This window comes from Engystomops pustulosus, chromosome 4, assembly GCF_040894005.1.
Source record: "Engystomops pustulosus chromosome 4, aEngPut4.maternal, whole genome shotgun sequence".
In the NCBI taxonomy this organism is placed as follows: Eukaryota; Metazoa; Chordata; class Amphibia; order Anura; family Leptodactylidae; genus Engystomops; species Engystomops pustulosus.
Window position 1 is genome coordinate 15,582,244 of NC_092414.1, and position 25,947 is coordinate 15,608,190.

General features: G+C 47.2%; 2 long non-coding RNA genes across 5 annotated transcripts in view; one reads left to right on the plus strand and one right to left on the minus strand.

Moving 5' to 3' along the window:
• The first annotated feature begins 50 nt into the window (after positions 1–50).
• LOC140126154 (uncharacterized) overlaps positions 51–25,947 on the plus strand; it is a 73,790-nt gene continuing 47,893 nt past the window's right edge. For both annotated transcript variants that reach the window (XR_011854772.1, XR_011854771.1), the window contains exons 1-2: positions 51–254; positions 1,635–1,706. This is a non-coding gene — a long non-coding RNA (uncharacterized lncRNA). The remainder of the gene's footprint in view (positions 255–1,634; positions 1,707–25,947) is intronic.
• LOC140126153 (uncharacterized) overlaps positions 23,296–25,947 on the minus strand; it is a 70,488-nt gene continuing 67,836 nt past the window's right edge. For all 3 annotated transcript variants that reach the window (XR_011854769.1, XR_011854770.1, XR_011854768.1), the window contains 2 exons: positions 25,709–25,809; positions 23,296–24,510 (listed from right to left, as the gene is read on the minus strand). This is a non-coding gene — a long non-coding RNA (uncharacterized lncRNA). The remainder of the gene's footprint in view (positions 24,511–25,708; positions 25,810–25,947) is intronic.

Consider the following 25,947-nt stretch of genomic DNA (forward strand, 5'->3'; position numbering starts at 1 on the left):
TGGGGGTGCGCTGTCCAGTATCGGGGTCCGGCTCCCCGGCTCGTCCTTGTTTGTTCTGTCCTGTGACAGGGCCGGATGTGACGCGTGTGGGAGGAGCCTCACCCCCCATCACACACCTCCCTGTTCCGGCCTCATGATTGGCCGCTCGGCGGGATGGTGGTGACAACGACATGGCAACCAGTAACTACAGCACTCGGTCACATGACAGCGGTGGGCGGGGCTCCGCCCGGGACGTGCTTGTGTTGTGGGCTGAGGTGAGTGGATTAGTAGGTGTCGCATTTATGTAACAGCAGCCGCTGGTCCATAGAGGGCGCCAAAGAGCGCAACAATCACTGAGAGAAGACAGCAACGAATCAGAACGCACCTTTCATTTATACAGTGCGGTTCAGATAATCACAGCTGATCTCTGATTGGTTGCTGTGGCAAGTAGTCTCTTCGGACCAGAACCTCCCCTGTATACAGACCCCCAGAGCAGAACCACCCCTGTATACAGACCCCTAGACCAGAACCTCCCCTGTATACAGACCCCCAGACCAGAACCACCCCTGTATACAGACCCCCAGACCAGAACCTCCCTGTATACAGACCCCTAGACCAAAACCTCCCTGTATACAGAACCCCAGACCAGAACCTCCCCTGTATATAGACCCCCAGACCCGAACCTCCCCTGTATACAGACCCCGAGACCAGAACCTCCCTGTATACGGACCCCCAGACCAGAACCACCCCTGTATACAGACCCCCAGACCAGAACCACCCCTGTATACAGACCCCCAGACCAGAACCACCCCTGTATACAGACCCCCAGACCAGAACCTCCGCTGTATACAGACCCCCAGACCAGAACCTACCTGTATACAGACCCCCAGACCAGAACCTCCCTGTATACAGACCCCCAGACCAGAACCTCCCTGTATACAGACCCCTAGACCAGAACCACCCCTGTATACAGACCCCAGACCAGAACCTCCCTGTATACATACCCCCAGACCAGAACCACCCCAGTATACATACCCCCAAACCAGAACCTCCCTGTATACATACCCCCAGACCAGAACCTCCCTGTATACAGACCCCCAGACCAGAACCTCCCTTTATACAGAACCCCAGACCAGAACCTCCCTGTATACAGACCCCCAGACCAGAACCACCCCAGTATACATACCCCCAGACCAGAACCTCCCTGTATACATACCCCCAGACCAGAACCACCCCAGTATACATACCCCCAGACCAGAACCACCCCAGTATACATACCCCCAGACCAGAACCTCCCTGTATACATACCCCCAGACCAGAACCACCCCAGTATACATACCCCCAGACCAGAACCTCCCTGTATACAGAACCCCAGACCAGAACCTCCCTGTATACATACCCCCAGACCAGAACCACCCCAGTATACATACCCCCAGACCTTAACCCTAGAAGAATGTCAGGCATGTGGGGGCGCAGGCAGCACATGCCAGGAGCCGGTGACCTCACATGACCCTGGGGGATACGTGTCTCGTGACGTTATTACAGGTTATTTTGGGGCATTTCCTAGACAATTACCAGAAGTAAATTTTTTTTTTGCTGCATCTTTAACCCTTTAGTGATACTTTTTTCACTGTTGTTTTTTTTCTTTCTTGCAGGACAAGCTGCAGGGTCTCTGAGACCAGCGAACCCCCATGACCTGCGCTTCTCCATACAGTGTCCCCAAAAAGGTAGAGACTGTCTCCATGAATAGTGCTTGGCAGAGAGTTCCCATACACTTCACTATACAGGAGAGGGCAGAGGGCCCCCATAAAGAGTGGCAGGCAGAGGGCCCCCATAAAGAGCGACAGGCAGAGGGCCCCCCATAAAGAGCGACAGGCAGAGGGCCCCCCATAAAGAGCGACAGGCAGAGGGCCCCCCATAAAGAGCGACAGGCAGAGGGCCCCCCATAAAGAGCGACAGGCAGAGGGCCCCCCATAAAGAGCGACAGGCAGAGGGCCCCCATAAAGAGCGACAGGCAGAGGGCCCCCATAAAGAGCGACAGGCAGAGGGCCCCCATAAAGAGCGACAGGCAGAGGGCCCCCATAAAGAGCGACAGGCAGAGGGCCCCCGTAAAGAGTGTCAGGCAGAGGGCCCCCGTAAAGAGTGGCAGGCAGAGGGCCCCCGTAAAGAGTGTCAGGCAGGGGGCCCCCGTAAAGAGTGTCAGGCAGAGGGCCCCCGTAAAGAGTGTCTGGCAGGGGGCCCCCATAAAGGGCGTCAGGCAGGGGGCCCCCATAAAGGGCGTCAGGCAGGGGGCCCCCATAAAGGGCGTCAGGCAGGGGGCCCCCATAAAGGGCGGCAAGCAGGGGGCCCCATAAAGAGCGGCAAGCAAGGGGCCCCCATAAAGAGCGGCAGGCGGAGAGACCCCCCATAAGGAGTGGCAGGCGGAGAGCCCCCCCAACCAATACTTACACTCCTACATTGCCCCAATAAATAGAGACAGTCATTCGCCCCATATTCTCCTGCAGCGGGGGGAGGCCCAAACTCATAGTGGCAGAGGGATTGTGCCCCCAATCACCAGCAGAAGACACATAAGCAGGCACCGCTCTGACACATCTATTCCTGGAAGCCCCCGGCCAGGGCTGTTACTCACCTCCTCCATGTGCGGGCACCATGTGGACACTATGGGGACAGTATTTCCAGCACGCGCCTCTCCTGGCTCAGCCTCTGGACACATTGTGCAAAATTCCAACATGTGCCCGGAGGAATGACGGAGCGGGAACGTTCTAACATTACACCACCTAAATATAATATCCGGATAATAGGGAAACTGTCAGCAGGAAGGGACAGACGGATCTACACCATCCTGATGGCAGGACAAGACACAAGGGGATGGTACAAGAATCCCAGGCAGAGGATGATGACCTCCTCCCTGGGAACAATAGGATCGGGCATGTTGAAATCCATCTGCACAGTCGGGAAGCTCATGTATATTATATGGTCCAGAGCCCAATGTACACAGTACAAACCGGATGCTTTGAACATAGACCCAAGTCCTTTTATCCCTATATATAGACCCTAGACATTTCCTGTATACAGACCCCAGACCAGACATCACATAGACCCCAACATTTTATATCTCTACATACAGACCCCAGACCAGTTCCTCTCTCTTTGTAGTCCACAGAGCAAGCCCCCCCATATATAGACCCCAAACCAAATCTCCTCACGTACAGACCCCAGGCCATGGACCCTTTGCATTATATGTAGGATATTTTGCCTATTCCTATTTGACCCTTTCATTTTTCGAAATACATGGATATTATATATCCTGGATCGGCTGTGAGATGATATCGGCCGGCTGTGTGGGAAAGCTGGGTGAGGACCGTGCGTCTTACCTGTTACCTGTGACACTATAAATCCCATTGCTGGAACATGTTCCCGATATGAATCTGACAGATACTTATGGGAAGGAGCCACATATATAAATAATCCCCTGCCTAATGCACTAATCCCCTCTAATAATATCTGGCACAGGGCGATCCCTCACGGGAAGTCACTCAGATTATCTGCAGGAGGAAGCGTCCTGTATGGGGGTCACCCACATCACCCCTCTAAATTATTACCGTATTTTTCGGACTACAAGGCGCACAAAAAATCCTTTGATTTTCTCAGAAATCAAAGGTGCACCAGGGTTTTTTCCTTCGTTTTCCCGGGGACTTTACTTCCGTTTTCCCGGGGACTTTACTTCCGTTTTCCCGGGGACTTTACTTCCGTTTTCCCAGGGACTTTACTTCCATTTTCCCGGGGACTTTACTTCTGTTTTCCAGGGTTTTTTCCTTTGTTTTCCCGGGGACTTTACTTCCGTTTTCCCGGGGACTTTACTTCCGTTTTCCCGGGGACTTTACTTCCGTTTTCCCGGGGACTTTACTTCCGTTTTCCCGGGGACTTTACTTCCGTTTTCCCGGGGACTTTACTTCCGTTTTCCCGGGGACTTTACTTCCGTTTTCCTGGGGACTTTACTTCCGTTTTCCTGGGGACTTTACTTCCGTTTTCCTGGGGACTTTACTTCCGTTTTCCTGGGCACTTTATTTCCGTTTTCCCGGGCACTTTACTTCCGTTTTCCCGGGCACTTTACTTCCGTTTTCCCGGGCACTTTACTTCCGTTTTCCCGGGCACTTTACTTCCGTTTTCCCGGGCACTTTACTTCCGTTTTCCCGGGCACTTTACTTCCGTTTTCCAGGGTTTTTCCCTTTGTTTTCCTGGGCACTTTACTTCCGTTTTCCCGGGCACTTTACTTCCGTTTTCCCGGGCACTTTACTTCCGTTTTCCCGGGCACTTTACTTCCGTTTTCCCGGGCACTTTACTTCCGTTTTCCAGGGTTTTTCCCTTTGTTTTCCTGGGCACTTTACTTGCGTTTTCCCGGGCACTTTACTTCCGTTTTCCTGGGCACTTTACTTCCGTTTTCCAGGGTTTTTTCCTTTGTTTTCCTGGGCACTTTACTTCCGTTTTCCTGGGGACTTTACTACCGCTTTCCCGGGCACTTTACTTCCGTTTTCCAGGGTTTTTTCCTTCGTTTTCCCGGGCACTTTACTTCCGTTTTCCTGGGGACTTTACTACCGCTTTCCTGGGCACTTTACTTCCGTTTTCCTGGGCACTTTACTTCCGTTTTCCTGGGCACTTTACTTCCGCTTTCCTGGGCACTTTACTTCCGTTTTCCTGGGCACTTTACTTCCGTTTTCCTGGGCACTTTACTTCCGTTTTCCTGGGCACTTTACTTCCGTTTTCCTGGGCACTTTACTTCCGTTTTCCTGGGCACTTTACTTCCGTTTTCCTGGGCACTTTACTTGCGTTTACTTGGGCACTTTACTTCCGTTTTCCAGGGGGCATTACATCTGGTTTCCCGAGCACTTTACTTACGGTTTCCAGACCCGAAAACTGGAAGTAATGAAGGAACCTGGAGCATTCCTCTAAGCATGGAAAAAGCAGACACTCTTGTCTCATTGGTCAGACCTAAATGCATGACACATTACCGCTGAGGCGAGTGATTGGTTGAGCCATCATAGGCATGTGACATCATCACTTCCTGTCCAATGGGCCCGAAACATAGAGTGACCGTAGAATTTGCCTTGTATATGTAGCGTTTCAACACAGACAACTGAACAGCTGCGTGACATGTCTGACGGTGTCAGGTGGGCAGTCCTTGGCTGGAGATGGCACCTCCCACTTGACTCTAGACAAACTAATTTACTAAGTTGCACCATAACGGAATTTTCCACTGGATGTAAACACGATCCGGATAGACACCCGTCCTCTGTACAGCCTGACGCTGGGTGGAGACGCCCTCTAAGCAGCTTCTCTTGTGTTCTACCAGTCGGGTTTGGCTTCTTCCGGAGGGCTGGGAGGGGTCACGATAAGATTGTGTCAGAATAAATACTGGATGGGACTTGTCCGCGAGTGTCGGGTGCACGTAAGGTGAACTCCCATCCTCCAGACATCACCACAACACGAGAGCCGAGCCCCGGCACAGAATACATCAGGTGCCATCCAACCTTTACACTTAAAAAATCTTCATATTCATGTTAATACATTTTAATAAAAAATGTAAAAAAATAATTAAAAATAATTTAAAAAAAACCCCATCACCACAACTCTCAGGGCTTTACTGAACAAAGGTTTAGATAAGATGATCGCTCGCTGCTGATAACCAAATTAAAATGTGAGGATTCGGGAGACTATCCAAGGATCGGTGCTCCAGGACTGTAGCACTTCCTTGTATCCTCACACTGCTGTGCTCTGTGCTCTCTGCAGCCAGTATGTTGCTGGAGATCTGTGTATTCATACTTGTGTATGTTGTTAGTAGCAACAGAACTATAAAATATGTATGTATATATATATAAATACATCCTGTATATAGTAGCCTAAGGGCTTCTAGACACCCATCAATGGATTGTCCTGTGATAACCCTGCTGCACGCACTGTAGTCACACCTTGCAGGACGTCTCTTGTGCTCTACATTATTGTAGGGAATTGCTAATGACCAGTTTTCCTATATCCCAGGTAAATGGGCCTGAACCAGGATCAGTAACACAGAGAATCCTAATAGCACCACCTGGTGGTCGCTGTGTATATTACATTCTACTGTGATAAATTCATTCTTTGGAAAGGGGGTTGGCATATGTGGGAATTTTTAGCTTTTAATTAATCTGTCTATGTATCTCACATTTATCTATCTATCTCATATCTATCTATCTATCTCATATCTATCTATCTATCTCATATCTATCTATCTATCTCATATCTATCTATCTATCTCATATCTATCTATCTATCTCATATCTATCTATCTATCTCCTATCTATCTATCTCATATCTATCTATCTATCTCCTATCTATCTATCTCATATCTATCTCATATCTATCTATCTATCTATCTCATATCTGTCTATCTATCTATCTCATATCTATCTATCTATCTCCTATCTATCTATCTCATATCTATCTCATATCTATCTATCTATCTATCTCATATCTGTCTATCTATCTATCTCATATCTATCTCATATCTATCTATCTCATATCTATCTCATATCTATCTCATATCTATCTATCTATCTCATATCTATCTCATATCTATCTATCTATCTATCTATCTCATATCTATCTATCTATCTCATATCTATCTCATATCTATCTATCTCATATCTGTCTATCTATCTATCTCATATCTATCTCATATCTATCTATCTATCTATCTCATATCTATCTATCTATCTCATATCTATCTCATATCTATCTATCTCATATCTGTCTATCTATCTATCTCATATCTATCTCATATCTATCTATCTCATATCTATCTCATATCTATCTATCTATCTATCTCATATCTATCTATCTATCTCATATCTATCTCATATCTATCTATCTCATATCTGTCTATCTATCTATCTCATATCTATCTCATATCTATCTATCTCATATCTATCTCATATCTATCTATCTATCTATCTCATATCTATCTATCTATCTCATATCTATCTCATATCTATCGATCTCATATCTGTCTATCTATCTATCTCATATCTATCTCATATCTATCTATCTATCTCATATCTATCTCATATCTATCTATCTATCTATCTCATATCTATCTATCTATCTCATATCTATCTCATATCTATCTATCTATCTCATATCTATCTATCTATCTCATATCTATCTCATATCTATCTATCTCATATCTGTCTATCTATCTATCTCATATCTATCTATCTCATATCTATCTATCTATCTATCTATCTCATATCTATCTATCTCATATCTATCTATCTATCTCATATCTATCTATCTATCTCATATCTATCTATCTATCTATCTATCTCATATCTATCTATCTATCTATCTATCTCATATCTATCTATCTCATATATATCTATCTATCTATCTATCTATCTCCTATCTATCTATCTCATATCTATCTCATATCTATCTATCTATCTATCTCATATCTGTCTATCTATCTATCTCATATCTATCTCATATCTATCTCATATCTATCTATCTATCTATCTATCTATCTATCTCATATCTATCTCATATCTATCTATCTATCTATCTCATATCTATCTATCTATCTCATATCTATCTCATATCTATCTATCTCATATCTGTCTATCTATCTATCTCATATCTATCTCATATCTATCTCATATCTATCTATCTATCTATCTCATATCTATCTCATATCTATCTATCTATCTATCTCATATCTATCTATCTATCTCATATCTATCTCATATCTATCTATCTCATATCTATCTATCTATCTATCTATCTATCTATCTCATATCTATCTATCTATCTCATATCTATCTATCTATCTATCTATCTATCTCATATCTATCTATCTATCTATCTATCTCATATCTACTTCTATCTCTATCAATATAACATCTATCTAAGTAAAAAAAAATGGAAGCACCCCAAAAAGTTTGAGTGAAATTAAGGTGGACTTTATTTCCAAGCTACATTTCATCTGAAGCCTTTCTCCAGGTCCAGATGGAAGGTGAAACGTAGCTTGGAAGAAGCTTTATTGGCAGGACCAAATACAAATTGGTTTCACCAAAGCATTTACAAAATATGGGGTTGTGGGGGATGGGGAACAGGATGATGAGGGACATGGGGTTTGGGGGGTTATTATAGTCCCTGGTATATCACACATCTCTATATGGCAGGCAGTGACATATTGTGCGGCTGTGGCCATTGTGGTCTCCTCTCCCCCGGCAGGATGGATCTTCTCTCGCTCCTCCATGGAGCAGAAGCCCGGGAGGAGATCTGAGAGTCTCCTGAGTGAGTGTCGCTCACTGCTGAGTATCTGGAGCAGTGTAGCAGGAGGTGGACCTCATCCTCGGTGGCGTCCTTGCGCTGTTGGCACAGTCTGCCCTCCCTGGGCACATACGTCTGTCTGTGCCGCCCCGGCCTCCATGGCAAGTTATGGGTGCTCAGTCTGTAGCGGCTCAAGGTCTGAGGGTCCGGCAGGTTCTCCAGGTACAGGGCCAGTCTGTAGTCTCTCTGTAGACCCTGGTAGATGGTCGGCTTCTGGGATGACTCTATGGTGGTCCTCCAGTCACTGATATGTTCCTCCTGGGCCTTGTTTATCATCGCATTGATATTGGCTTTGGTCAGCTGTGGTTGGTCCATGTTTGGGTCCGGCTGGGTTTGGGTTCCCAGGTTGCCAGGGACCCCCTGCTGCTTCCAGGCTTTATGGTGGAAGGAATCTGGACTGCTGCTCTGTAGGTGATCCAGGAATGATAGCGCCCTCTCCTGGACTGTAATATGTAGAGGGAATCTGCCCAGTTCTCCTCTTCAGCCGCTGTTTCAGGTGCTCCGATGGACTTGGAGAAGGTATTTGCAGAACTTCCCGATCGGTGGACATCCAGGCCCAGGTAGGTACTGACAGGTCAGTCAGTGGGAAGCCCGGCCACTCTTGGGTTTTCTCCTCTGGAACACCATGATATTGGTCTTCTGTAGGTTGATGGGTAGAGCCCAGGTAATTTATCCAGGATTTCCAGGTTGTCCTGGAGACCTCTCTCAGTAGATGACAATATTAGAAGGTCACCTGCATATAGCAGAAATTTCACCTCTGGGTCATGTAGGGTGAGTCCGGGTGTGGAGGAGGCCTCCAGGGCTGCAGCTCATTGATGTAGATGTTGTAGATGTGGACTTAGGCTTCAGCCCTGTCTGACCCCTCGACTCTGCTGGAAATAGGCCGCTCTCCTTCCGTAGGAGCTCTTGATGACATTATAGGTTTTCCCGCCTTTTCCACTCTCCAGCAGTTTCGGGAAGAGACCTGGATGCCACGCTGAGTCAGAGGCCTTTTTAAAGTCTACAAGACAGGCGTATATCCTTCCCCGCTTTGTCTCGTGGACGTGGTCCTGGATGAGGCTGTGCAGGGTATAGAGGTGGTCAGCGGTGTGATGGTTTGGCATGAACCCCGCTTGGCTCTTGCTGAGGACATTATGCAGGACGAGGAAGCTGGAGATCCTCGTGTTCAGGACACTATTGAACAGCTTTCCCTGGTAGCCACTCACACAGATTCCTAGGTAGTTGGAGGGGTCGTATTGGTCCCCGCTCTTGTGTACGGGGGTTATGAGGCCTTGGTTCCAGGTCTGTGGTCCGAGAGGCCTTGGTTCCAGGTCTGTGGTCCAAGAGGCCTTGGTTCCAGGTCTGTGGTACGAGAGGCCTTGGTTCCAGGTCTGTGGTCCGAGAGGCCTTGGTTCCAGGTCTGTGGTCCGAGAGGCCTTGGTTCCAGGTCTGTGGTCCGAGAGGCCTTGGTTCCAGGTCTGTGGTACGAGAGGCCTTGGTTCCAGGTCTGTGGTCCGAGAGGCCTTGGTTCCAGGTCTGTGGTCCGAGAGGCCTTGGTTCCAGGTCTGTGGTCCGAGAGGCCTTGGTTCCAGGTCTGTGGTCCGAGAGGCCTTGGTTCCAGGTCTGTGGTCCGAGAGGCCTTGGTTCCAGGTCTGTGGTCCGAGAGGCCTTGGTTCCAGGTCTGTGGTCCCAGATGCCTTGGTTCCAGGTCTGTGGGAAGTAGCCAGCACTTAGAGCAATGTTGAGCAGTTTGACTATTGCGGCCTGTATTTCAGGAGGACTGTATCTTATCATCTCTGGTAGGAAGCCATCGGGGCCACCAGCTTTTTTACATCTTATGGAGGAGATGCTCTCTGTTACCTCCTGTAGGTTTATTGGGGCATCTTTCTGCTCTTAATTTGGTTCCTCTGTTGGGATATCTTTGTAGAGATCCTTGAAGTATTGGAACCAGATGTTGCCATTCTGGATATGGAGGACACTTCCCTTCCCCTCATTGCCCATGTAGTGCCATAGTTAAAAGGGGTTGTCCTGGAGGACATCTTGGAGCTGGGTGAGCTTTGTGGAGATGGACTTGTATTGATGTTGGTTGCTGTTGTAGGCTTCCCTTAGGTTGGCATTGTTTGGGTCTCTGTGTTTTTGTTGGAGGCCAATCGGAGGGCCTTCCGTAGGGATTTGCACTCTTTGTCGTACCAGCTGTTCAGGTGTTTGCCTTTTGACCTCTTGTGGTTACATCAGACATTTCTGCCATTTTGTACAGTATATGTTTGAGGTCTGTCCCCCTTTTGGTTTATCTCATACACGGTTGTGTAGAAGTTCTGGAGATTTTCCTTGCCTTCTGGGCTGTTTGGGGTGTTTTAATATCTTCAAGTGAATGTTTTTGGCTATTTGAAGGCTGATGGGAGGCAGAAGAGGCCGGGCTGCTGAGGTTTTTTTGCAGATGGTTTTTTTGAGAGACGTGTTTGTCACCAATGTTTGCAGAGTCCAATGTGTCAGTGATGGCATAGTCCACCACACTGCTGCCTACGTGAGAGCTCATTTATATGGAGTCCGAGGCCTCAACATATGTCAAGTAGTTGTGCTGTCGTAGCTGTTTCTATCTGTATGTATGGAGCTTCTACAACCAGTCTCTGCTCCAACGATGTAGATGTTTCCATCCATGGTCAGGAAGTTCTTCTACCTCCCAGTTCTGGCATTGAGGTCTCCAGAGATGAGAACTTTGTCCAGAGCCTGGAGATGAGCAACAGAGGTAGAGGTCAGGCTGAGAGCTGAGGATGGAGCGGCCTATGCTTATCCAGATGTGGTTGTCTCCTCCTCACCGGTGTCATCTGCCCATGGAGCTCATCTTTGTACCATATTAATATTCCTCCTGAGCTGCGGCCCTGCTTGGTCTTCTGATTTTTCAGGGCAGAGATTTCCCTGTATCCTGAGGGCACCTGGGATTCGTCCTCTGTCTTGGTCCATGTCTCTAGGAGGATTTGTATGTCTATGTTCTTAAGACTTTTCTTGAAATCTGAGTCTAGCGCTTTACATCCAAAGGCCGAGGCGTTGAGGCCCTGAATATTACAGCTACTGATAGTAGGGGACATGGTTGTGGTGTCCATATACCTTGTAATAAGAACAATCTGGGTTTGGATTGGTTGGTTCTGTTCAGTCACATGAATCTTTCGCACAAGGTGATAATCAGGGTATTTATCTCCTCCATGTCTCTGCTCTATATCTCCCTGTGTGAACCAGGTGGATTTCTCCATGGTTTATGTCTCTGGTGGTCTGGGCAAGGAGCTTTGTTTTGGACTTCTGGCTGAGGTCTGTTTATTGTTGTTGACCTCACTATAGGATTTTGGCAAGGCACGGCGTGAGGTCCAGGCTGTGGCGCGGCGTGAGGTCCAGGCTGTGGCGCGGCGTGAGGTCCAGGCTGTGGCGCGGCGTGAGGTCCAGGCTGTGGCGCGGCGTGAGGTCCAGGCTGCGGCGCGGCGTGAGGTCCAGGCTGCGGCGCGGCGTGAGGTCCAGGCTGCGGCGCGGCGTGAGGTCCAGGCTGCGGCGCGGCGTGAGGTCCAGGCTGCGGCGCGGCGTGAGGTCCAGGCTGCGGCGCGGCGTGAGGTCCAGGCTGCGGCGCGGCGTGAGGTCCAGGCTGCGGCGCGGCGTGAGGTCCAGGCTGCGGCGCGGCGTGAGGTCCAGGCTGCGGCGCGGCGTGAGGTCCAGGCTGCGGCGCGGCGTGAGGTCCAGGCTGCGGCGCGGCGTGAGGTCCAGGCTGCGGCGCGGCGTGAGGTCCAGGCTGTGGCACGGCGTGGTCAGGGAAGTCCTTTCTTAGGAGCAGGAAAGATCGGTTTATTTTGCAGCCAGGAATCTTTTGCTGTGTGGTCTCAGCTAGCCGGGCCAGGAGTTCTGCTGGTGCTGGAGGTTGCTGGTTCCGGTGTGGATAATGATGCATTGTGGGGTGGTAAAATATGGTTTGCCCATGACAGCTGCTACCTGTTCAATAGTTGAGGAGTGGATTTTATTGACCATTTTTTCTTGGAAGAGTCGCCTTGTGTTCAGATACTTCCCATTGGAGTCTATTATCAGGACTATATCAGGACTTTGTGGGTTCTTGGTGACCTCCTTCCTGGTGGTCTCCTGTCTGCTTCTGGCCTGTGGTGCTGGTGGTCCCTGTGATACTGTATGGGAGGTGTCGGTGCCGACCGGCTCAGTGCTTATGTGTTCTGATCCTTTGGTGTCCTGGTAGTGCCGGGCTGTGCCGTGGATCTTCTTGCCCCGTCCTGCAGATATCTGCCCCTGGCAGCCATCGCCGCAGTGCAGTGCCCCCTACCAGGATTTTCCTGAGAGATCCGGCAAGTGCTTCATGGAAATAGACCCTAACCCAAGGGACCCCATTATAGTCACCCCCCGGGGATTATATGGGCTGCCGGTGTCATCATATTGTGATCCTATAAATGTGAAGATCCTGACCCGAGGTCACACACACCAAACCTGCACTATGAGCGCTGCCACGGACTGTGCTGCCCTCTAGTGGAAGAATTACAAAAGTGCAGACGTTATACATTATATATCTGCTGTCTTTGCAGAACCTGAATAAACGTAACATTTAATTGGGAATGGAAACCACAGAGCTGCATGTTCTACACATATATCTAATATCCATCATCTATTACCAAATCATCTATCTATCTCATATCTATATCATATCTATCTATCTATCTCATATCTATATCATATCTATCTATCTATCTATCTATCTATCTATCTATCTATCTCATATCTATCTATCTATTTCATATCTATCTATCTCATATCTATCTATCTATTTCATATCTATCTATCTCATATCTATCTATCTATCTATCTCATATCTATATATCTATCCAGGGCCGGCTCCAGGTTTCAGTGGGCCCCTTTGCAGTCAACTCGCGTAACGGCATGGATTCATTACATACAGCCCAGCCCCCTCCTCGCCCCCAATACATTATATGCAGCCCCCTCCTCGCCCCCAATACATTATATGCAGCCCCCTCCTCGCCCCCAATACATTATATGCAGCCCCCTCCTCGCCCCCAATACATTATATGCAGCCCCCTCCTCGCCCCCAATACATTATATGCAGCCCCCTCCTGACCCCAATACATTATATGCAGCCCCCAATTCATTATATGCAGCCCCCTCCTGACCCCCAATACATTATATGCAGCCCCCTCCTGACCCCCAATACATTATATGCAGCCCCCTCCTGACCCCAATACATTATATGCAGCCCCCAATTCATTATATGCAGCCCCCTCCTGACCCCCAATACATTATATGCAGCCCCCTCCTGACCCCCAATACATTATATGCAGCCCCCTCCTGACCCCAATACATTATATGCAGCCCCCAATTCATTATATGCAGCCCCCTCCTGACCCCCAATACATTATATGCAGCCCCCTCCTGACCCCCAATACATTATATGCAGCCCCCTCCTCGCCCCCAATACATTATATGCAGCCCCCTCCTGACCCCCAATACATTATATGCAGCCCCCAATTCATTATATGCAGCCCCCTCCTGACCCCCAATACATTATATGCAGCCCCCTCCTGACCCCCAATATATTATATGCAGCCCCCAATACATTATATGCAACCCCCTCCTGACCCCCAATACATTATATGCAGCCCCCTCCTGACCCCCAATATATTATATGCAGCCCCCTCCTGACCCCCAATACATTATATGCAGCCCCCTCCTGACCCCCAATACATTATATGCAACCCCCTCCTGACCCCCAATACATTATATGCAGCCCCCTCCTGACCCCCAATACATTATATGCAGCACCCTCCTGACCCCCAATACATTATATGCAGCCCCCTCCTGACCCCCAATACATTATATGCAGCCCCCTCCTGACCCCCAATACATTATATGCAGCCCCCTCCTGACCCCCAATACATTATATGCAGCCCCCTCCTGACCCCCAATACATTATATGCAGCCCCCTCCTGACCCCCAATACATTATATGCAGCCCCCTCCTGACCCCCAATACATTATATGCAGCCCCCTCCTGACCCCCAATACATTATATGCAGCCCCCTCCTGACCCCCAATACATTATATGCAGCCCCCTCCTGACCCCCAATACATTATATGCAGCCCCCTCCTGACCCCCAATACATTATATGCAGCCCCCTCCTGACCCCCAATACATTATATGCAGCCCCATCCTGACCCCCAATACATTATATGCAGCCCCCTCCTGACCCCCAATACATTATATGCAGCCCCCTCCTGACCCCCAATACATTATATGCAGCCCCCTCCTGACCCCCAATACATTATATGCAGCCCCATCCTGACCCCCAATACATTATATGCAGCCCCCTCCTGACCCCCAATACATTATATGCAGCGCCCCTCATCAGATTTCACATTATAATCAAGCCCCCTTCCCCACATGGATTACATACAGCCCCCTCCTCATGTCCATTCATTACTAACAGCCCCTATACTATCAAATATGACCATTCAAAATAAAAGAATAATACTTACCTCAGTCTTCTGCTAAGGTCCGGAGCTTCCCCCTCTCCGTCTTCCTTCTCCTTCCGGCAGCCTCACAGCGCTTCAGCCCGCGGTCACAGGTTCCGCAAGCGTCGCGTTCATAACATGACCCTAGCGCACAGGGGCTGAGTTCCGCCCCCTGTGCACTAGAGTCGCGTTATGAACGCGACGCTAGCGGAGCCTGTGACCGCGGCCATGCAAAGACGCAGCGTCCTGCAGCACACAGAGTGCCGCTTTACGGCGCCAGCACCCGGCACGGCCAGGCTGCTTATGACGGGGGTTTGGCCACGAGTGGGCCCTCCCAGCAGCTGGGGGCCCCGGCACTTGCCCGGGTTTGCCGGGTGCTGGCGCCGGCCCTGTATCTATCTATCTCATATCTACACTCACCGGCCACTTTATTAGGTCCACCATGCTAGTAACGGGTTGGACCCCCTTTTGCCTTCAGAACTGCCTCAATTCTTCGTGGCATAGATACAACAAGGTGCTGGAAGCTCCTCAGAGATTTTGGTCCATATTGACATGATGGCATCACACAGTTGCCGCAGATTCGTCGGCTGCACATCCATGATGCGAATCTCCCATTCCACCACATCCCAAAGACGCTCTATTGGATTGAGATCTGGTGACTGTGGAGGCCATTTGTGTCCAGTGACCTCATTGTCATGTTCAAGAAACCAGTCTGAGATGATTCCAGCTTTATGACATGGCGCATTATCCTGCTGAAAGTAGCCATCAGATGTTACAGGGTACATTGTGCTCATAAAGGGATGGACATGGTCAGCAACAATACTCAGGTAGGCTGTGGCATTGTACCAAGGGGCCCAAAGACACCATGACACCACCACCAGCAGCCTGAGCCGCTGATACAAGGCAGGATGGATCCATGCTTTCATGTTGTTGACGCCAAATTCTGACCCTACCATCCAAATGTCGCAGCAGAAATCGAGACTCATCAGACCAGGCAACGTTTTTCCAATCTTCTTCTGTCCATCTATCTTTCTGTCGATCTACCTCATATATATCTATTACAATCATTAATCCCCTGTATATTCCCCTGTACTGCTGACTGTGTGGACGTGTCTCTGCATGGATATAGATGACACCTCGAGCAGATGATGATCGGTTCTTCACACCCACTTAGTGGTGATTCAGCGCTGTCCTGACCTGCCGCCGGAGCCTCTGATGAGCTCATTTAGGGTGTGTCGTCAGTCTGGGGGGTGCGCTGTGCAGAGCCCTGCTCCACTTCTACATTTGGAAGAGGCTAAGGATCAAGGGTTAATGAATGCTACCTGCAAAAAACTGGACTGGAGGCAGCCAATGAGAGTCATGTATATCAATGGTTAAAAGGACATTTCTATACAAAAAGTCCCTGTTATTTCCGCCATCGTTGGTCTCACTAGCGCCCTCTTCTGACTGCACCTCTACATTGTCATGTTCATTCTCTCATGTTCATTCTCTCCTATACATAAGTCCATTCCTCATAATACAGCAGACACCTGCCTTGTACTTGGAGAAATCAGCGTGTGAGCCATTACCATACACCCTTACAGGGGCTTACCAAGATTTTAAGTTCTCCTCTATCCACAGGATCTACCTGAGCGCTGTGTTCCAGAGTTTCTGGTAGTATTGAATGGAGCAGCAGGAATACTGCTCCACTCACATTTTCCGGATTATCTGGGGGGGGGGGGGGTCCTCTTCTCATCAACCCTCACTGATCAACTTGTTATCCCCTTTCCGACTGCTTTGCGATTTTAGGTTGATGGAAATCTACCATCAAAATCAAGTTATATTCAATATTGTAAAGAAGCATGAATAAAAATGACTCCAGTACGAGGTAAGAGACAACAAAACTTCTGATTTATACAGGTGGTCACACATGCCGATAATCAATGAACTTCAGAAATCTAGTACGATAAACCAGGGGTACTTACTCATAGATCAAGGCACCATGACTGTGTTAATCTGTGGTAATTGGAATAATTATGAAAGTTGATTTTAGTAGGAAGGAGGCCATGGATAAAAAAATATAAGAGGATTCCCACAGTCACGGCGCCTGGATCTATGAGTAAGTGTCCCTGGTTTATCGGCGCCTGGATCTATGAGTAAGTGTTCCTTGTTTATAGATTTCTGAAGTTAATTGATTATCGGCAAGTGTGACCACTTCTATAAAATCAGAAGCTTTGCTGTCTCACCTCGTACTGGAGGAATTTTTATACTCTTCTTTGCAATATTGATCTTTGTGTACTGTCTGTTATCCTTTATGCTGCACCCTCTTAAGTAGATATGAGTGGACCCAAACTTTAAGTTTGGCATCCTCCGTTTGGGAGCTTTGCCTCATCCCGGACATGTTGCTTGATGGGCTGCAGAGCAGTAAGTCGTGCAACTAGGCAGGGTCTGTCTTTGTTACTTTGTATTTAGATGCATTGTTTAAGTAGTTTGATATGGCTGACGAAGGCTCTGCGTTACGAGCCGAAAACGCGTTCCCCGCCTGTTCCTGCGTTTTATGATGTAAGATTTATTCATTAATTAAAGTTTGTGCTGCAGAAGAGTTGCGAGTGCCGGGATTTCTTCTATATTTGTCCAAGGCTTGGTCCATACCCGGAGCACCACTCACAGAGTGCCGTCTACCTGCTTTTTCCAATGCAACTAGGCATGGCTGAGATTGGCCAGGTGGACACCTGATGGAAACGCCTGGTTAGTCACAGCCACGCCTAGTTGCTGAGGGTGTAGAGCTGTCTGATTGGCTGCTCTGCATCCCATCCAACAACATCTGGGTTAGGCTAAGACAACAAAGCTAAAGTTTGGGTCTGCTTATCCCTACTCCTCAGATCTCGACACGTAAATGAATGGGGTTTCCATGTGAATTGTTATTGAGCCATTGAGGTACCTTGAATCTTTTCCTTTTCCACCATTAGTTTGTCCATTTGCATCTGTGTTCGGGATCATTGTCCGGCTGCGTGACCTAGTTTTAATCAAGATGTTCGATAGATGGCTCTAGAATATGGTTGGAAGATGCTCAGATTCTTTCGTTCCCTGCCGTGCTGGTTTTCACCACAGGTGGCGCTGTGCTTTATGGCCAAACATCATATAAGTGAGAAATACATCCCTGTGCATTGGTCTGTAGTGGCTGTACACTCCGGTATACTCTCTACTACCTATAGCTGGTAGGCTGCCCCGAGGTGTCGGGAGAACGACACTGTCATCTGAACGGCTCCAGCAGAAGATGAAAGCGGCGCCCCCAGGTTTCGGCTCGCTTTGTTGTGGACTTAATTAACACTCGGCGTATATAGACTTCTGCAGCGCTGACCCGCAGGGACAAATATCTGTAATTACTAAACTCCCAGGAAGACTTTTTAATTAGCTAAGACAGAAGCAACACGGCATAAGACACATCACATACTACCGGAAGGTGGAAGGGACCGAAATCCACAGGATAGGTGACAGCTTGGTAATCGCTAAAACCAAGGGGTATCATATGCCCCCATGTGAGTAGAGCAGCAAGTTATACGCAGGCAGTTCTTACACCTCCCATCCTTCCCGGATTTGACGGGACATTCCCGACATTTGGGGTCTGTCCCACTTTCATGTGAGGTATGTGGTGGTCTTCAACTCTGTGTCCAGTGGATACTTTGGTGGAGCATGTAGCCATCGACTGGCATCAGGGGAGCGAGTGATGATTCCATCTTGCCTGCCGGGGTGGGTTGATAAAATAAGGGGCGGGGTTAAAGATAGGGGGGTGTTAAATGGAAGGATGGGCAACAAAAGTAGGTACGAGTGAGAGGGCAATATTAATAGGGTATGTATAAGTGAACTTCTGTTGGGGGCTCCTTAGAAATAGGGGGGCACAATGTTGGCCTTTATAAGTGGGGGGCTTAAGGAAGCTTTGCACATTGTTGGAGCCATAGGAAATAGGAAGGGGGGGGGGGTCACAGTAAGAAGCATTATACTATGTGGAGGGCACTTATGGGTGGTTATACAGAGCCTGGGGTTGTGTAATACTGTCCAGTCAAATTGGGGGTAGGGTTAGGGATGGGGTATAGGACCTGAAAAGTTTCCATCACACTAGACAAGCCAAAATGTACGTCCTCCTCTTCACTTTCAATGGGAGGTATGCCCATCGAGACTGAATAGAGTCTCAAGCGCGACAGGATTGGACCCCAATCTCGGGAACATGGGGGGGTGGCCTAGTGGTTGCATGTTATGACCTATTCTGGAGATAGTTGGGTGCATCCTATAGAGACAGTGATGCTGAGGGTCTTTATAATAACATTCACCACATAGGACCAAGAAGTCAATCTTCTCATACCGCACTGAAGACAATTTCTATTTTAGTTTTTCTATAATCTCTGGAGTAGTTTTCTCGGTGACCTTTAAACAATTCGGAACATCAAGTATTTTTAAGAAAGTAAACAGTATAAAATTTCCTAAAATATTCCAATCACTGACTTGATCACCGACACATACAGTGATTTCATCATTAATAGGTATTTTGTATTTTAGAAATTTCCTTCTTTTATGAAATTTTCTTGACATTCTGGAGAACCCCTGGGTCAGACATTGACTTCAGATTTGGCGTCACAACGCATTTTGTGACTGGTGTAAGATGATTCATAGAAGTAGAATAGAGTCTCTTTGGATATTCCTCCCCGTATTTGACCATTGATATACACTCACCAGCCACTTTATTAGGTACACCATGCTAGTAACGGGTTGGACCCCCTTTTGCCTTCAGAACTGCCTCAATTCTTCGTGGCATAGATACAACAAGGTGCTGGAAGCTCTCCCGTTCCACCACATCCCAAAGATGCTCTATTGGATTGAGATCTGGTGACTGTGGAGGCCATTTGTGTCCAGTGACCTCATTGTCATGTTCAAGAAACCAGTCTGAGATGATTCCAGCTTTATGACATGGCGCATTATCCTGCTGAAAGTAGCCATCAGATGTTACAGGGTACATTGTGCTCATAAAGGGATGGACATGGTCAGCAACAATACTCAGGTAAGGCTGTGGCGTTGTACCAAGGGGCCCAAAGACACCATGACACCACCACCACCAGCCTGAACCGCTGATACAAGGCAGGATGGATCCATGCTTTCATGTTGTTGACCCCAAATTCTGACCCTACCATCCGAATGTCGCAGCAGAAATCGAGACTCATCAGACCAGGCAACGTTTTTCCGATCTTCTACTGTCCAATTTCGATGAACTTTTGCAAATTGTAGCCTCAGTTTCCTGTTCTTAGCTGAAAGGAGTGGCACCCGGTGTGGTCTTCTGCTGCTGTAGCCCATCTGCCTCAAAGTTGGACGTACTGTGCGTTCAGAGATGCTCTTCTGCCTACCTTGGTTGTAACGGGTGGCGATTTGAGTCACTGTTGCCTTTCTATCAGCTCGAACCAGTCTGCCCATTCTCCTCTGACCTCTGGCATCAACAAGGCATTTCCACCCACAGAACTGCCGCTCACTGGATGTTTTTTCTTTTTCGGACCATTCTCTGTAAACCCTAGAGATGGTTGTGCGTGAAAATCCCAGTAGATCAGCAGTTTCTGAAATACTCAGACCAGCCCTTCTGGCACCAACAACCATGCCACGTTCAAAGGCCACAAATCACCTTTCTTCCCCATACTGATGCTCGGTGTGAACTGCAGGAGATTGTCTTGACCATGTCTACATGCCTAAATGCACTGAGTTGCCACCATGTGATTGGCTGATTAGAAATTAAGTGTTAACGAGCAGTTGGACAGGTGTACCTAATAAAGTGGCCGGTGAGTGTATGTCAACCATAACCTTTCCAGGGCGGTTTATGTGATTTTGTCCTTTTGGAGAGCCAAGTGTTATTGATAAGAAGAAAATTGCTACTTACGGATCTCCATTGACCTCCATGGGGGAAATTACCTGCCACGTCGTATCTGAAGGAGATGTATAACTTGCCGCCTGCAGCGACTCATCATATGGTTGTGTGCAGAACTCCAGAAAGCAGATGAATAGGGAACCAAAACTTCTCTTAAAGCTCCTCATACAGAGTCCTTCACCCTAGATGGGTCGATAATGGTCACTGGTGACCCATTTGCCATGGGGTACTTTCAGCCTACAAATTTCTGGAACTGGATATCCAGCAATCTTTGCTGCAGATAGCGATTATGTGTCCTAAAACTGTATGCAAATGACCTGTGAAATGTCCAATGAGTCATTAGCATATTCAAGCTGTCCAGCTTATTCATTAGTGGGAGGCACAACCACACCCCCCCAGTGCTTGACTGACAGCCTGTATAATGGTGTGATGGCTGCTCCATGTGCTTGCTGGTGGTCACACCCCCTGCAGCCTGTGTGTGCATGTGTGTGTGTGTGTGTGTGTATAGGAGAGATACAACAGCTCCAGTATGCAGCCATGTTATAGCAGAACATATCAAGTACTTGTGTAGCTGATGTCTGTGTCTCTCACATGTTACAGCAGAACATGTCAGGTACTGGTGTAGCTGATGTCTGTGTCTCTGTGTATTAGGAGAGGGAACGTGTCAGCAGATGCAGCACACACACTAGCAATGCTTTACTGCACATTACACACAGACATGAGCAGGGAGAGGGGAGGGGGAACAGGGGTGACATCACTGCCTCTGACCATGTGACCAGCCTCATTTACATAATAAAGAATAGATGATTTTATAATGAGTAATGTATGAATTGACTAGATAAAGGCTGTGATGAGATCCTTGTGATCTGCTCCAACAGGTAGTTGTGACAGGACAAGTGACACAGTCCAGATGACAGGTGTCCTTTAAGGTGGCCTTGCACTTTCAATAGCAAACGACGACCCCTGACAACCACCAACCCTTCCATTTACCTCCTTTATAGACAGAATGATAGGGCAAGTTCAATATACCCAATCCCTTTCTCATGACACATGAGTTTATTGGCCAGTGTAATGATCCATACTTTCTTCAGAGTTCCAATACTGTATTGCTCAGACACCTTTATCTACTGGAAGGTGCCTGAGCAAAATGTTTCCTAGCTTGATATCGTGCTAAGGCATTCCTCTGTTTACTCAGTCCCCGATTACCTGTTTTTTGACTGTGAATCAGCTTGTTGTTCCTGACTATGTACTGCTCGCCCTGACCTATACCTATACATGGTTTTTGAACCTGTGCCACCTGCCCTGACCTTCTATGCACTGCTCACCCTAACCGGTCCTGATCTCCAGTATTTTCATCAGCCTAACCTTAGCTTGTCCCCTAACCATGGATCCTGTTTCTCCCTACATTGAACCAATGCCACCTGCCCTGATCTTCAGTACTTTGGTCAGCCTAACCTTGGCCTCCAACCTTTCCCTTCTGGCTCATCTGTCACTTTAAGGGGACTACTCTTAAGAGGTAGCAACTTTATGACTTCCTGCAACAAAGACCAGATCCCTATATAAGGGTTAAAGGGTGAATACCAGGGGATCACTTATAAGACACCTCAGTTGTACCCCCTAGGCAAATGCATCCAATAATAATAATGACCTTTATTTATATAGCACCATCATATTCTGTAGCGCTGTTCAGATTTTGAGGGGATATGAAGCAATAAAATAAGACCTTACAGAGTAAAAACTGCTCACAACAGTTTAGTCTATGAGGATGGTCCTACCAGGGACCAGAAAAAAAATGGTTGTATGAATAAAGATGAACCAGTCATCATGTACAGAGTCCAAGGTCAATTGGGGAGATTTATCACTGCTTCTACACCAGTTTTTTTTACAGCGACTAAGCCGCCTCCACGCCATGTGGGCATAGAGGGGCGCGGGCTTCAGGGTGGGTGGTCAAGGGGTCTTCCTGCCTCGTGTCGTAATTTTTAAAAAAATGTGAATATAATTCACAGGTTTTTATGCAAAACTATGCCAGGTCGGACCTGGCATAGTTTTGCCCGTTAACCCTAAGCCTCTTGATGTATCCAGTGGGGGGGGGGGGTGTGACCGCTGTCATATGCCGGTGCAGGAGCCAATAAATCTCCCCCAATGGGACTGCAGATAAAGCCTGGAGCTTGGTATTTGGTGACTACCGGATAACAAACGGGTGGAGGACACACGATGGGTTAGTAAGCCGAAAGTAGGCATTTCATGCAGTTAGGGAATGTGTTAGCCTTGCCTAAAGAGAGGTCGGAGTCCAGCACAACCCCAAGACAGCGGCCTACTGCCTCAGGGTTATAGTGATCCTACAGATCGTGATGGAGAGGTCAGGGTTGGGTCGGTTAGTTGATGAGGGAAAGACAAGAAGTTCCGTCTTAGAAAGATTACGTTTCAAGAAGAGAGAGGACATGATGTTAGAGACAGCACCAATGGTGGGTTTTTGTGGTCATAAAATGGGTCCACGTTACGGACACCTCAAGTGCAGTAGAACATTTCACACACGACGCCAAAGTAGCGAGATCAAAACTCACAGCAAACAACATACACCATGCTCACAAATAAGAGTTTGAAATTTTAAATCTTTATTGATTTTATTTTCGAGAAGGAAACAAAGAGCGCAAGGCAAAGAAAATAATGGCCTGAGATCACACAGGGCTAAGATAATACGCAGCGGATTGAGGAGAGGCGAATGCTGGGTTTCATATTGTTGCCGGATTGCATACCTGATAGCTTTTAGGATTTCTATCGAGAGACGAACTACGACTTGTTCTTCGGTGAGCCCCGACGCCACACTGCCCGTCAGGGAAGGCAGTAGGTTGTATAGTTAACTCCTAATTGGGGCAAAAAACACTACCCTGAAACCACACAACCTACTACCTCACCCCGCTAAGGCAGCTCAAATGGCTCAATCTTTTGACCGACACCCTGAAGATGGTAACGACTTACCGTATAGTCTATGAGCCGGAAGTCACAGTCCACCCCAATGGGACCACTGTCTCATACCGTAGTTCCATGAACATGCAGACCACCATAGATGACTGATGCAGAGAGTCTACATCACGCATTAAGTCCATATTTGATGTATTACAATAAAAAGTCTGTGGGGAGGAGGGGGATGCGGCTGCAGCTTCTTTATCTCTGTGAGTGCAGGCTGTGAGAGGAAACAGCAGTGAGGAGATTTATGATCGGCTCCAGTGAAATCTCTAGGCAGTGTATTGTAGGTAGTGAAAGACAGGGAGGAGGGGGATGGAGCTGCAACTTTCCACTATCTGTGAGACTGTATACTTTGAGAGGGGTCAAAGAATGGAGACATTTGATTGGCTCAAACTAACATGTATAGGAACATGGGACCTGTAGGCTGAGTAATATTGTCAATGGTATACAAGGAGCAGGGGGTGCAGCTGTCTAGGCAACAGTATGCTGTGAGAGGGGAGAGGGAGCAGTATAGTGTGCAGAGCAGTGTAGAGGGAAAGGGAGATGCAGCTGCAGAGACACATTAAATCCATACATACACAAGAAAAACACAGATTTTGGCTTTATTTTTAAACTGTGAAGTACGCAACATGTATAGTGACGCGTTTCGAGCTTCACAAAGTCGTCTCTTACTCCGCCATTGAAGACATTACAGCCACTTCAGGAAAGACAGTAGATTGTATAGTTATCTGACACTCAGGGATTGACCCCAAAACTAAACAACCTACTACCTCACCCCAAAGGACAGTTATCCTGATCCGGAGAAGTCTCGGGATGGAAAATCGGAAAGCAAGCGGCGGCCTATTCAGAAACACAATGTCATGTGAAATCGTTAGAAGACATTAGAGGCGGTAAAGGGGAAAAGGTGAGGGGTCGGCCTTAAAAACACTCCACCTGGGGCTGGACCGTCTTCAACTTTCCTCGAAAGCAGGCTGAGACCGGTTGTTAGAGTTACTCGAGGAGGCTCGAGGGGTCCTGAGGCTGGATCCTATTACATGTCAGGTTACCTCATAACCCCCCAGGACATACATATACATAGAGAGAACGCATGTTCTACAGAGGGGAATGTAGATGTGGCGTACTGTTCTGTCATCTCTATATGGAGGCGAATATTATACAATTTAAGGGGCGGTAAGTACTAAATAATTATAAATTAAGCAGAACCCCTACTAGATGAATGTAAGTCAACATAAAGCCCATTAAAACACAAAAAAACATAAAAATTTTAGTCATCTCAAAAAGTCCATATCATGTACCAAAAGTGGTATCAATAAAAACTAAATTTCTCCCTCACACAGCCACATCAACCAAAAAAATCTACCTTATGGTTCCCAAAATATGTTACACCAATCCTAATATTTTTTTCTTTTGCTCAAAGGGTTTTAAAAAAAAAAATAAAAGTAATACACATAAAAAACTACATACATTTGGTGAAAAATAACTATAAAAAAACGATTTTTACCTCATGAAAAAGCAATAAAACATTAAAAAACTTCATAAATCTGGTCACAAAGACCCTCAGAAAAGATTTTTACCTCATGAAAAAGCAATAAAACATTAAAAAACTTCATAAATCTGGTCACAAAGACCCTCAGAAAAGATTTTTACCTCATGAAAAAGCAATAAAACATTAAAAAACTTCATAAATCTGGTCACAAAGACCCTCAGAAAAGATTTTTACCTCATATTTTACCTCAGATATTTACCTCAGATTTTTACCTATGTTCCATAAAATGGGACCATCTACGAGTACTACTCCTCGCGCACAAGTCAAGCCCCTTTTATGTGAGGAAATAAGATTTCTGAGGTAAAATGAATGCCAAAAAGTGTAAAATATGGGATGGGAATGGTGTCATCACAGGCTCCAAGGTCTGGCTGAAGACAGGAGGTGACCATTATGGATGATGGTGGGGCCCTCAGACATCACTGCATAGCAAAACAGATACACCTCATGGTAAAACTATACTGATTTGCATAAAATGGAATTTCGAGATATTACCTGTCACCGAAAACCTGTTATCATCAAAGACGGACCATAGAAGTCACCTCACTTCATGAAACGCCCGTCTATATCCACCCACAATGCAGAGATGAGACGACCTAAAAAACATAAAGGTGACATAAATCAGGGAGGTAGTAAGAGCACTACTGTCCACGTATGACACGTACAATGTGATATATGGTGCAGGATAACCAAGGGACCAGTGATGACAGATGACGTTGGCGTTTCCCAGGACC